Below are 13,114 nucleotides of genomic sequence, written 5' to 3'. Positions count from 1 at the left end.
ACTTTTTTCATTTCTATGTGTTTTTAGTTTTGTGTGTTGAATAAAATTTTTGGTGCAAGTCTATTAATGGGCGAAAATAAAATCGGTTACATGGAAAATCTGAAAAAAAAAACAGTATAACGTACTTGTCATATTGCATGTACATGTCATTCCAAAAATCACGTAAATCGATCAAGTAGTTTTTTTTTTTTTTTTTTATTTAAGAAAATCAAATATTAAAGCACAGTTAATCGAGAATAAGTCGACCGCCATGTTGGATCGACACTGTCAGCTAACGCCGCCTAACAGCCAAATGCGATCCACGGATCAAAGAAGGTGGAGATAATTGACATATGTATTTTTTATTTTTTTATTTATTTTTTTTTCCTGAAATGCCGAAAACAAACTTTTTCCTATTACAAATACAAATTAATAAAGTAACAATAACGACTTCTTTTCCTTTTTAGGAATGTCCGATTCAGTTATTTATTTGGAATGAAAAAAAAATATAAACTGATAAATTAAGACAAACCCTCTGTTCTAAAAAAAAAAAAAAAAAAAAAAAGTCAAATTTATTTATTTATTAGTCATAATTAAAAAGGCGATTATCTCCCTCTTTGATCCGTGGATCGCATTTGGCTGTTAGGTGGCGTTAGCTGACAGTGTAAGGACGCTCCCATGTTGACCACCTTTGTGAGGGTCAACAAGGATACAAGAACTCAAGGCCTCTGGGCCATGATCAAAGCAGCTAAGGATGCGATCCCGGGCCAGCAGCTGGTGGACAGGGACCATCCGTCACTGAAAAACTTCTTTTATAAGTGCGAGGGCAGAGTCCCTGTGTATATACACCCTCATTCTACAGGGCACTTAAACTAACCTTCCCCCTGGACGTGGGAGGTGTGGCCAAGAATGGAGTACCCTCGGCAGATCTACTGACCGGAAGCCTTGGACAGGCCTGCCACATCCTCACCCCCCGAGGATTTCAGGCCCGTGTGTGACACTGTATAAGGTAGGTGACCATGGCTTTAAACTTGGCTACTTATTACTTATAATGTGAGGGGCCTCAGATGTCGAAGCAAGGCCGCGCGCGTGCTGAGAGATCTGGTGTCCCTCAAGGTAGATATTGCCGCTATACAGGAGACCCACTTTACTTGTGACGGGGATTGTCAGGTGCTGGTGAACGATTACGATGTTTACTCAGCATATGGCAATACCTATAGTCGTGGAATCTCCTTGCTAGTAAATCGCACCCTATCAGCGTCGGTGAATGTGGTTCACGCGGACGGGGACGGACGGGCGATTGTTGTCGATGTTGCCGTTAATAGCAGTGTGTTTCGGATAGTCGCAGTTTATGCGCCCAACTCCGCTGTGGAGAGGGCTTCCTTCTTTCGACAGGTGGAGGGCTTTGTAGATGATCCAAGAGAGTAATCTTAATGGGTGATTGGAATGCCATCCTTGATCCCAGGATAGATAAGGTCGGGACTAGCGGGTCGGTGTGGTGTGACAGCAGTCTGTCTGACCTGATGGCTTCGTGCGACCTGGTCGACAGATTTCGTCTGGACCACCCGGGGCGGGAGATGTGGACGTGGCATCCTAATACGCCTTCCCATCCAAGTACTTACTTGGATCGGATGTTAGTTAGAAGAGGCGATGTAGATTTCCTATCTTTCCCCACGTTCCACTTTTTAGGACACTCGGACCATAAACTAGTTATGGCCCGTCTGAACTTGAGCCCTAGGCCTAGACTGGCCGGATACTGAAAGTTCAGCAGCACCTTGTTGGAGCTGGAGGACTACCGGTTGAAGGTTACAGAGATAATCCAACGGGCATTAGTGGGGGGGGGGCGGTTACCGGGAGTAAGTGGTGGGTTGGTCTCAAGGCTAAGATTAGACGTTTCTCGGTCAGGTACAGCCAACGCCTCGCACTAGATAAGGCTAAGGCCAAGAAGCGTACAGAGAATAGGCTGACCCAGGCATTGGAGGGTGGGGACCCCCTAGAGATAGCACTAGCTAGACAAGACCTCAGCCGCTTGGCTAGCGAGCGGTACGAGGGCCAGATAGTTAGGGCTAGGCTAATGAAAGTCTCGAACGAGGCTGTTAATGTTGACGCTGTTGAGCGTAAGGCGCGGCTCGGACGGGTACATTCGAAAGGTAAACGACCTGGAAAGGCACACCCTCATGTCGACGCGGGAGATTTGCGAGGGGTTTCGGAAGCATCTATCGGAGCGCTTCACCCAACTACCCAGACTCAGGGTCGAAGAGTTTGGCAGCTATTTGGCCGACTCGCCCCGCCTCATGGCAGCACGAGCGGCTAGCTGTGATGGGCTTGTCGCGGAACATGAGATCATTACTGCGTTGAGGCAGGTCGGCTGCAACAAGTCCCCGGGGCTTGATGGTCTACCCTACGAATTCTACTTGAGGCTGTCGCCCATGTTGGTCCCTATTCTGAAGGATATGTTCAACCATTGGTTTGTTCAGGGCTCCATCCCTGGGCAGGTGACCAAGGGAGTGATCACATTGCTGAGGAAAGGTCAACGGCATGGTGGGGAGGAAGATTTAGACGATTTCAGGCCCTTGACTCTGCTAAACACAGTTAAAGATTTTGGCCAAGGTTCTTGCGAATCGGTTGCAGGTTGTCATCACTGACTTGATCGAACCAGACCAGAGCTATGCTGTGAAGGGGAGATCGATTCAGGACAATCTTCATCTGATACGCACGATCATAGAGGGGACAGAAGACAACGCCGAGGCCGCGCTGATCAGTTTGGATCAGTCCAAGGCTTTTGATAGGGTGGACCATAGGTTCCTGGGATCTGTGCTGGAGGCCGCCGGATTTAATCCGGACTTCCGCAAGTGGATCTCTGTACTGTATGACAGGCCGACGGTAGCGGTGCAAATCAACGGTAAGCTGTCGGAGTCTTTTGCCGTCTCCCGGTCGGTGCGACAGGGTTGTCCGCTGTCGCCTCTCTTGTACGTCCTGGCGTTGGAACCCCTCCTTCGCAAGTTAAGGGACGAGGCGACTACACCATTCCTGCACGGGATAGCTCTCCCTGGAGGCACACGAGCCAGGGTTTCCGCGTTCGCCGATGACGTCACCGTGTTCGTGTCTTGCTCCACGGACATTCAAGTGGTCACCGAAGCGCTCGCTCGATATGAAGAAGTTACGGGGGCCGTCTTCAATCGCAGTAAGTCGGTGGGTCTGCGGTTGGGTGCCTGGACCGGAATAAATTCGCTTCCGGGCATCTTCAGTTGGACCGACGGCCCGGTCCGGATCCTCGGTGTGTGGTTCGGACCGGGTCTCCAGCTGAAGAAAAACTGGTCGGAAGTAGAGACCAAGGTCGAATCCTCTGTTAAGACTTGGGTTTGAAGGAAATTGTCCTTGAAGGGTCGAGCGGAGGCGTGTGCTACATACGTCTTTCTGCTCATCCTTTACCGTCTGTCTGTACTTCCCCTCCCTACAAAACGACGAATCAGCTTACAGGAGCACCTCGCCACACTCTTGTGGAACGAGGGTAAGCATTATGTTTGCAGAGAGGTCTGTGTTCGAAATCCGAGTGAGGGAGGCTTGGGACTGCCCGATCTCATGTGTCACAAGCACGCAGAGAGGTTGGCCTTCGTGAGCCGTTCATTGTACGTAGACGTTCCATGGGTCACTGCGGTTGAAAGCTCGTTTTCCAATCTCACACCTGACCCCTCGGTCGAAGCACGGCGGAGACCGAGGGGGGAACAAACATTCTACGCTGAATGCCGGTCCGCACTTAGAGCGTTGCCGGGGACCAGTGTCCTCGAACAGTCTAGGAACAGGCTTTATCGGGAGCTAGTGGGGCGTAGCAAAAAGGAACCGCTAGTGAAACGGACGGGGATGTCGTTGGAGGAGGTCCGCTCCCAGTGGAGTTGGGCGCCGGGACGGGACTTTCTTACAAATTCGGAATTTTCCCTTACCTGGCGACTTGTCCGGAACGCACTGCCCCTCCTTGAGGAACTCAACCTTTACAATGAAGAAACCCGGGTCTACTGCCTGCGCTGCGACGAAGACATGAGAGAAACTGTCGGTCATGCCTTTTTCCGCTGTAGCAGGCTCAAGTCCCTCCTAGGGTACGTCAACGAGGTAACGGCTCGCATCGATGCCGAGCGCTGGCTTGAACTAGACGAATCATATTTTGTGGAGAACATTGATCCGCCACTGCCTAGGGAGAAAAGAATGGTTTTTCTAGCGATACTAGCAGTAGCGAGGATGGTCATATGGATCACATGCCTCAAGCGAGTCCGCGAAGGGATATCTGTTCCGGATCGGGATCTGATAGTCTACTTTAAGCATCTGCTTAAAGTGAAGATCAGATGCGATTGGAAGAGGTTGCCTCGAGTGGCCTTTGACAAGAGGTGGGTGCATGACGCTAGCTTGTGCATCCGACGACGCGCCAAGTTTGAATTCGTGTTACCACCATAGGCATGGCACATGCGGTACTGGGTCCTACGGAGCCCATCCCGCTAGGTTAGACAAATAAAAAGTAAAGAGACTCTTGACTGGTAGTACAAATGAGATCCTGCCCCTCGATTTTTTTGTTTATTTTTTGGCACTAGAGAACCTTCCAAGGCTACCCTACCACTACCCCCCCCCCCTATCTTTGTTTTATCATCCCCTGATCAACCCTCACTCGAAGGTCGCCACCAAAGATATCCCCCCCCCCCTTTGTTTTTAGCAATCGATTTATTTTACTCCCAACACCCGATATGAAGTCTTCCCAATCCCCATTAGGGATCTCCCTGCTTGTTTTCGGTGCCCCGGAAAACAGTAGGCGATCTAACTACTTAGATTAGCTTAGGGAGGGACCTTACTAACAATGCACTAGGCAATTTTATTTTTTGTACATTTTTTCCTATATTTCCCACTCCCCAACACGAACTATTTTTCTTCCAAATTCAAGAACTTTTTATTTTTTCCAATGAATTGAACTTTTTCACACACACACACACACACACACACACACACACACACTTTAATAAATTAAATTAAATTTAAAAAAAAAAAAAAAAATGCGCACACACACATACAGAAATTGTATATATATATATATATATATCCTTTTTGTAAAAACGCTGGGGTTTTCATTAGTTAGCTTTAGATTCCACAGAGTGAATGAGGTATTGTGGTAAATGTTGCCAGTCAAGAGTAAAGTCGCCAAAGACGCCATTTTTACTTTAGTTACAAAGACCCTGCAACACTCCCCTCCCCAGATCTTATAGGGCCTTGTGCCTAAATTTGTTTTGTCTTTTGGAGAATTTACTTTTTTAAATGTTTTAATTTTATATTGGAATTTTTTTAATTGGAATTTTTTCTTTGAACAAAATAAATTAAATATAAATAGCTGACAGTGTCGATCCAACATGGCGGTCGATTTATTCTCGATTAACTGTGCTTTAATATTTGATTTTAAATAAAAAAAAAAAAAACTACTTGGTCGATTTACGTGATTTTTGGAATATGACATGTACATGCAATAGTAAAATCCATTGAAAGCGGTCGGTGGTTCTATGAGAAAATAAAGCTGTGTACGCATTATAAATGTTTCTTTTCTGTGTCTTATGTTATACATTAGGGGTCATTTCGAGTTAAAAGTTTATTTACTGCACTCATCTGGACTAGAGAAAATCATGATTTAAATGTGTATGTCTCGTCTAAATAACTAACGATAATTCTCTGATATGGCCGACAAGACGGGTGATCAAAAAGTCAGATCGAGCGTACCGGAAAACGAAATGAGACCAACGCAATGAGACCAAATTGACAACTCGGAAATTCTAAAAGAAACAATTTAAACAAATTTTATTTTCTACTTAGGTAGAATAAATGCAAGAAGAAGAACAACAACAACAAAAGAAAACATGGAAAATAATTATAATTAATTAATTTTTTCAAATTTTTTTAAAATTATTTTTCAAATGTTTTTAAATTTAAAAATATAAAACATAAATTAATCTGAAAAGCGCAAAGTTCAAGCCAAAAAAAAAAAAAAAAAAAAAAAAAAAAGGCCAATTGTCGATTTGATCTCATTTCGTTTTCCGGTACGCTCGATCTGACTTTTTGATCACCCGTCTGGTCGGCCATATCAGAGAATTATCGTTAGTTATTTAGACGAGACATACACATTTAAATCATGATTTTCTCTAGTCCAGATGAGTGCAGTAAATAAACTTTTAACTCGAAATGACCCCTAATATACTAATGTATAACATAAGACACAGAAAAGAAACATTTATAATGCGTACACAGCTTTATTTTCTCATAGAACCACCGACCGCTTTCAATGGATTTTACCCATGCAATGACAAGTACGTACGTTATACTTTTTTTTTTTTTTTTTTTTTCAGATTTTCCATGTAACCGACTTCATTTTCGGCCCATAAATAGACTTGCACCAAATTGACAAACGGGGTTTGTATTACTGTACACAGATTCGAAAAAGTTGTCAAAAAAACAAATATATAACAAATGTTATCAAAGGCAAGATAAGTTACTTTTCTACCTAACTGGATATATTTTTTGTGTTTTTATTCAATGTAACATATTTATTCAGCTCGAAAAACAGTGTTTACCGGTGTATTCGAAAATTCAAGATGGCGTCTTATTCTCTCTTTAACACGGTAAGTGTGGGAAAAGATGTTATAAATAAAAAACGGGATAAAATACTGTTAAAAACTCGCTCAATATATGTTACCGTGACATAGGTTGACATATATTCGGCGGGTTTTTAATAGTATTTTGTATAGTTTTTTATTTAACACCTTTTTCCATACTTACGGTGTTAAAGAGGGTGTGAGACGCCATCTTGAATTTTCGAATACATACATCGGTAAACACTGTATGTTTTTCGAGCTGAATAAATATGTTACATTGAATAAAAACACAAAAAATATATCCAGTTAGGTAGAAAAGTAACTTCTCTTGCCTTTGATAACATTTATTTGTTATATATTTGTTTTTTGACAACTTTTTCGAATCTGTGTAGAGTAATACAAACCCAACGTTATTATTTAAAAAGCCATTCTTAACATGGGGAGGGTGTTTTGTACCTATTCTCTACTGTAACCTTACAATTGAATAAAAAAAACATTAAACTTTAATTAAGCTTAGAAATACGATTTAAAATATAGCGCGGACGCGGATCATAAGTGAAGTGCACTAGCACCCATTTTTTTTATTAATAAATGTTTATGAATATTAAAAGAAAAATAATTACTAAACAGTAAAAACGTCATTTAAAAAGAAAATGCTATTTAAAAAAGAAAAGAAAAAGTCGATAAAAGTGACACATAAACAGTAAAAAAAAAAAGTCGATAAAAGTGATTAAAAACAAAGGCGATAAAAGTGAGATATTATGCAAATTCGCCTAAAAAAGTGGAATCTCATTTTACGGAATTAGCTAAGAGTGTTAATTTACAATAACACCTATGGCACCATTGGCACTTCTGCATGTCAGTAACATGAAGCGAATGCGTGTAATTTAGTTTCGGGAACCGCCGACAGATGTCGTTTGTCAGCCAAAGAACCGGGGTCGATAACTATTGTTGTAATGAAAAAAAAAAAAAAAGTTTCATTCAACACACAAAACTAAAAACAGAAATAAAAAAAGTTGGGAAATTATTTTAATATTCATTTTAAGAAAATGCTATTAAAAAATAAAAAAAGTCGATAAAAGTGACACACAGTAAAACAGTAAAACAAAAGTCGATAAAAGTGAGATATTACTAATAAATGTGTAGTAATGTCTTTTATTTCAATATTCATAAACAGTAAAACAAAGTCGATAAAAACTCATGATCGTTTAGTTACTATGGCAACTAAAACATGTCCTTTGCTCATGCGTGGGGAGAAGTCAGTGTTTTTTTTGTTTTTTTTAGGGTGTTCGGCAGGGAACTCTGAGAGCGACCAGTACCCAAACCCGATTGTGGGGTTTGTATTACTGTACACATGGATTCGAAAAAGTTGTCAAACAAATATATAATAAATTAATGTTATCAAAGGCAAGATAAGTTACTTTTTACCTAACTGGATATGTTTTCAGTGTTTTTATTCAATGTAACATGTTTATTCAGCTCGAAAAACATACTGTGTTTACCGATGTATTGGTAAATTTTTAGTTTACCGATCCCTCCGCATTTACTTTAAATTTTTCGACTTTTAAAGGTTTTCAAGTATTCTGAAAACGAATATCGTATTTATTTTCTGCATCCCTTTATGAAGACATTCCGTATCCAACGTAATCACTATCAATTTACTGGCGGCCATCTTGTTTTCCAATACCCCCCAAAAAAACGCCAGAACAGGTCAACTTTGCCACACATCACTGGACACCCCCCCCGACCACCGGCGCTGACGCCAATAAAAGAAAAAAAAAATTTTTATTGGAGAGGGGGGGTCCACGAAATCTTGAAAGGACTTGACACAAAACCACAAATTAAAGTGTTTAGAGTAATATTTTTTAAAATAAATTAAAATTTAGAAAGAAAACATTATACTGTAGAAAAATGAACATTATTCTTCAACGAAAAATAAAAACGTTTATTCTCAAACGAACATGAAAATATATCTTTTTTTTTTACAAGAAAGTGTTTAGAGTAATATTTATTGTATTCCCGTACACATAGATTCGAAAAAGTTGTCAAAAAAACAAATATATAACAAATAAATGTTATCAAAGGCAAGGTAAGTTTTCTACCAAACTGGATATATTTTTTGTATTTTTATTCAATGTAACATGTTTATTCAGCTCAAATCATACAGTGTTTACCGATGTATTGGAAAATTCAAGATGGCGTCTGACTCCCTCTTTAACACGGTAAGTTTGGGAAAAGGTGTTATAAATAAAAAACTGGATAAAATACTGTTAAAAACTCGCTCAATAGATGTTACCGTGACATAGCTTGACATATATTCGGTGGGTTTTTAATAGTATTTTGTATAGTTTTTTTATTTATAACACCTTTTCCCATACTTACCGTGTTAAAGAGGGAGTGAGGCGCCATCTTGAATTTTCGAATACATCGGTAAACACTGTATGTTTTTCGAGCTGAATAAATATGTTACATTGAATAAAAACACAAAAAATATCCAGTTAGGTAGAAAAGTAACTTATCTTGCCTTTGATAACATTTATTTGTTATATATTTGTTTTTTGACAACTTTTTCGAATCTGTGTACAGTAATACAAACCATATATATATATATATATATATATATATATATATATATATATATAATTTTTTTTTTTTTTTTTTTTTTTTTTTTACAGTGATCACCACTTATCAAGGCCCGGAAGCCACTCAGGGATAAGGGTTATTGGAAGTACATTACGTTAGTGTGGAGATTTGATAAAGTGTTTACTTAAGGGGGCAGTTCATTAGGAATTTGTTAACATTGGACTTGAAGACATCCAAGTTGTAGTCCGGTGGGAAGCAGGCAGACGGAACAGTGTTTAGAGTAATATTTATTGTATTCCCGTACACGTACGGTGGTTTTTTAATAGTATCTTGTCTATTTTATTATTTATAACACCTTTTCCCAAACTTACCATGTTAAAGAAAGAGGCGGGCGCCATTTTGAATTTTCCAATACATTGGTAAACACTTTTTCGAGCTGAATAAACATGTTACATTGAATAAAAACACAAAATATATGTCCAGTTAGGTAGAAAAGTAACTTATCTTGCCTTTGATAACATTTATTTGTTATATATTTGATAACATTTATTTGTTATATATATTTGTTATATATATGTATATATATGCATATATATATGTATATATATGCATATATATATGTATATATATGCATATATATGTATATATATGCATATATATGTATATATATGCATATATATGTATATATATGCATATATATATATATGTATATATGCATATATATATGTATATATATGCATATATATATGCATATATATATGTATATATATATGCATATGTATATGCATATATATATGTATATGCATATATATATGTATATATATGCATATATATATGTATATATATGCATATATATATATGTATGTATATGCATATATATATATGTATGTATATGCATATATATATGTATATATATGCATATATATATATATATGTATATATATGCATATATATATGTATATATATGCATATATATATATATGTATATATATGCATATATATATATGTATATATATGCATATATATATATGTATATATATGCATGTATATATATGCGTATATATATGTATATATATGCATATATATATATGCATGTGTATATATATGCATATATATATATGCATGTGTATATATATGCATATATATATATGCATGTGTATATATATGCATATATATATATGCATATATATATATGCATGTGTATATATATGCATATATATATGTATATATATGTATATATATGCATATATATATATGCATGTGTATATATATGCATATATATATGTATATATATGCATATATATATATGTATATATATGCATATATATATATGTATATATATGCATATATATATGTATATATATGCATATATATATGTATATATATGCATATATATATGTATATATATGCATGTATATATATGCATATATATATGTATATATATGCATGTATATATATGCATATATATATGTATATATATGCATATATATATGTATATATATATATGTATATATGCATATATATATGAATGTATATGCATATATATATATGAATGTATATGCATATATATATATGAATGTATATGCATATATATATATGAATGTATATGCATATATATATATGAATGTATATGCATATATATATATGTATGTATATGCATATATATATATGTATGTATATGCATATATATATGTATGTATATGCATATATATATGTATGTATATGCATATATATATGTATGTATATGCATATATTTATGTATATGCATATATATATGTATATATATATATGTATATATATGCATATATATATATGTATATATATGCATATATATATATGTATATATATGCATATATATATATGTATATATATGCATATATATATATGTATATATATGCATATATATATATGTATATATATGCATATATATATATGTATATATATGCATATATATATATGTATATATATGCATATATATATATGTATATATATGCATATATATATATGTATATATATGCATGTATATATATGCATATATATATATGTATATATATGCATATATATATATGCATATATATATATGCATGTATATATATGCATATATATATATGTATATATATGCATATATATGTATATATATGCATATATATATATGTATATATATGCATATATATATGTATATATATGCATATATATATGTATATATATGCATATATATATGTATATATATGCATATATATATGTATATATATGCATATATATATATATGTATATATATGCATATATATATATGTATATATATGCATATATATATATGTATATATATGCATATATATATATGTATATATATGCATATATATATATGTATATATATGCATATATATATATATGTATATATATGCATATATATATATATGTATATATATGCATATATATATATGTATATATATGCATATATATATATGTATATATATGTATATATATGCATATATATATATGTATATATATGCATATATATATATGTATATATATGCATATATATATATGTATATATATGCATATATATATGTATATATATGCATATATATATGCATATATATATATGTATATATATGCATATATATATATGTATATATATGCATATATATATATGTATATATATGCATATATATATATGCATATATATATATGTATATATATGCATATATATATATGTATATATATGCATATATATATATGCATATATATATATGTATATATATGCATATATATATATGTATATATATGCATATATATATATGTATATATATGCATATATATATATATGTATATATATGCATATATATATATATGTATATATATGCATATATATATATATGTATATATATGCATATATATATATATGTATATATATGCATATATATATATGTATATATATGCATATATATATATATGTATATATATGCATATATATATATATATGTATATATATGCATATATATATATATGAATATATATACATATATATATATATATGTATATATATGCATATATATATATGTATATATATGCATATATATATATGTATATATATGCATATATATATATATATGTATATATATGCATATATATATATATATGTATATATATGCATATATATGCATATATATGTATATATATGCATATACATGTATATATATGCATATATATATACATGTATATATATGCATATATATATACATGTATATGTATATATATGCATATACATGTATATATATGCATATATATATACATGTATATATATGCATATATATATACATGTATATATATGCATATACATGTATATATATGCATATATATATACATGTATATATATGCATATATATATACATGTATATATATGCATATATATATACATGTATATATATGCATATATATATACATGTATATATATGCATATATATATACATGTATATATATGCATATATATATATATATATGCATATATATATATATATATGCATATATATGTATATATATGTATATATATGTATATATATGTATATATATGCATAAATATATATATATATGTATATATATGCATAAATATATATGTATATATATGTATATATATGCATATATATATATATGTATATATATGTATATATATGCATATATATATATATGTATATATATGTATATATATGCATATATATATATATGTATATATATGTATATATATGCATATATATATATGCATATATATATATATATGCATATATATATATATGCATATATATATATATGTATATATATGCATATATCTATATATGCATATATATATGTATATATATGCATATATATATATATGCATATATATATATATGTATATATATGCATATATATATATATGCATATATATATATGTATATATATGC

The sequence above is a fragment of the Euprymna scolopes genome, chromosome 19 (genome assembly GCF_053919585.1).
Source record: "Euprymna scolopes isolate OS-2025 chromosome 19, ASM5391958v1, whole genome shotgun sequence".
Classification (NCBI taxonomy): Eukaryota; Metazoa; Mollusca; class Cephalopoda; order Sepiida; family Sepiolidae; genus Euprymna; species Euprymna scolopes.
Note: the sequence above shows the minus strand (reverse complement) of the source record.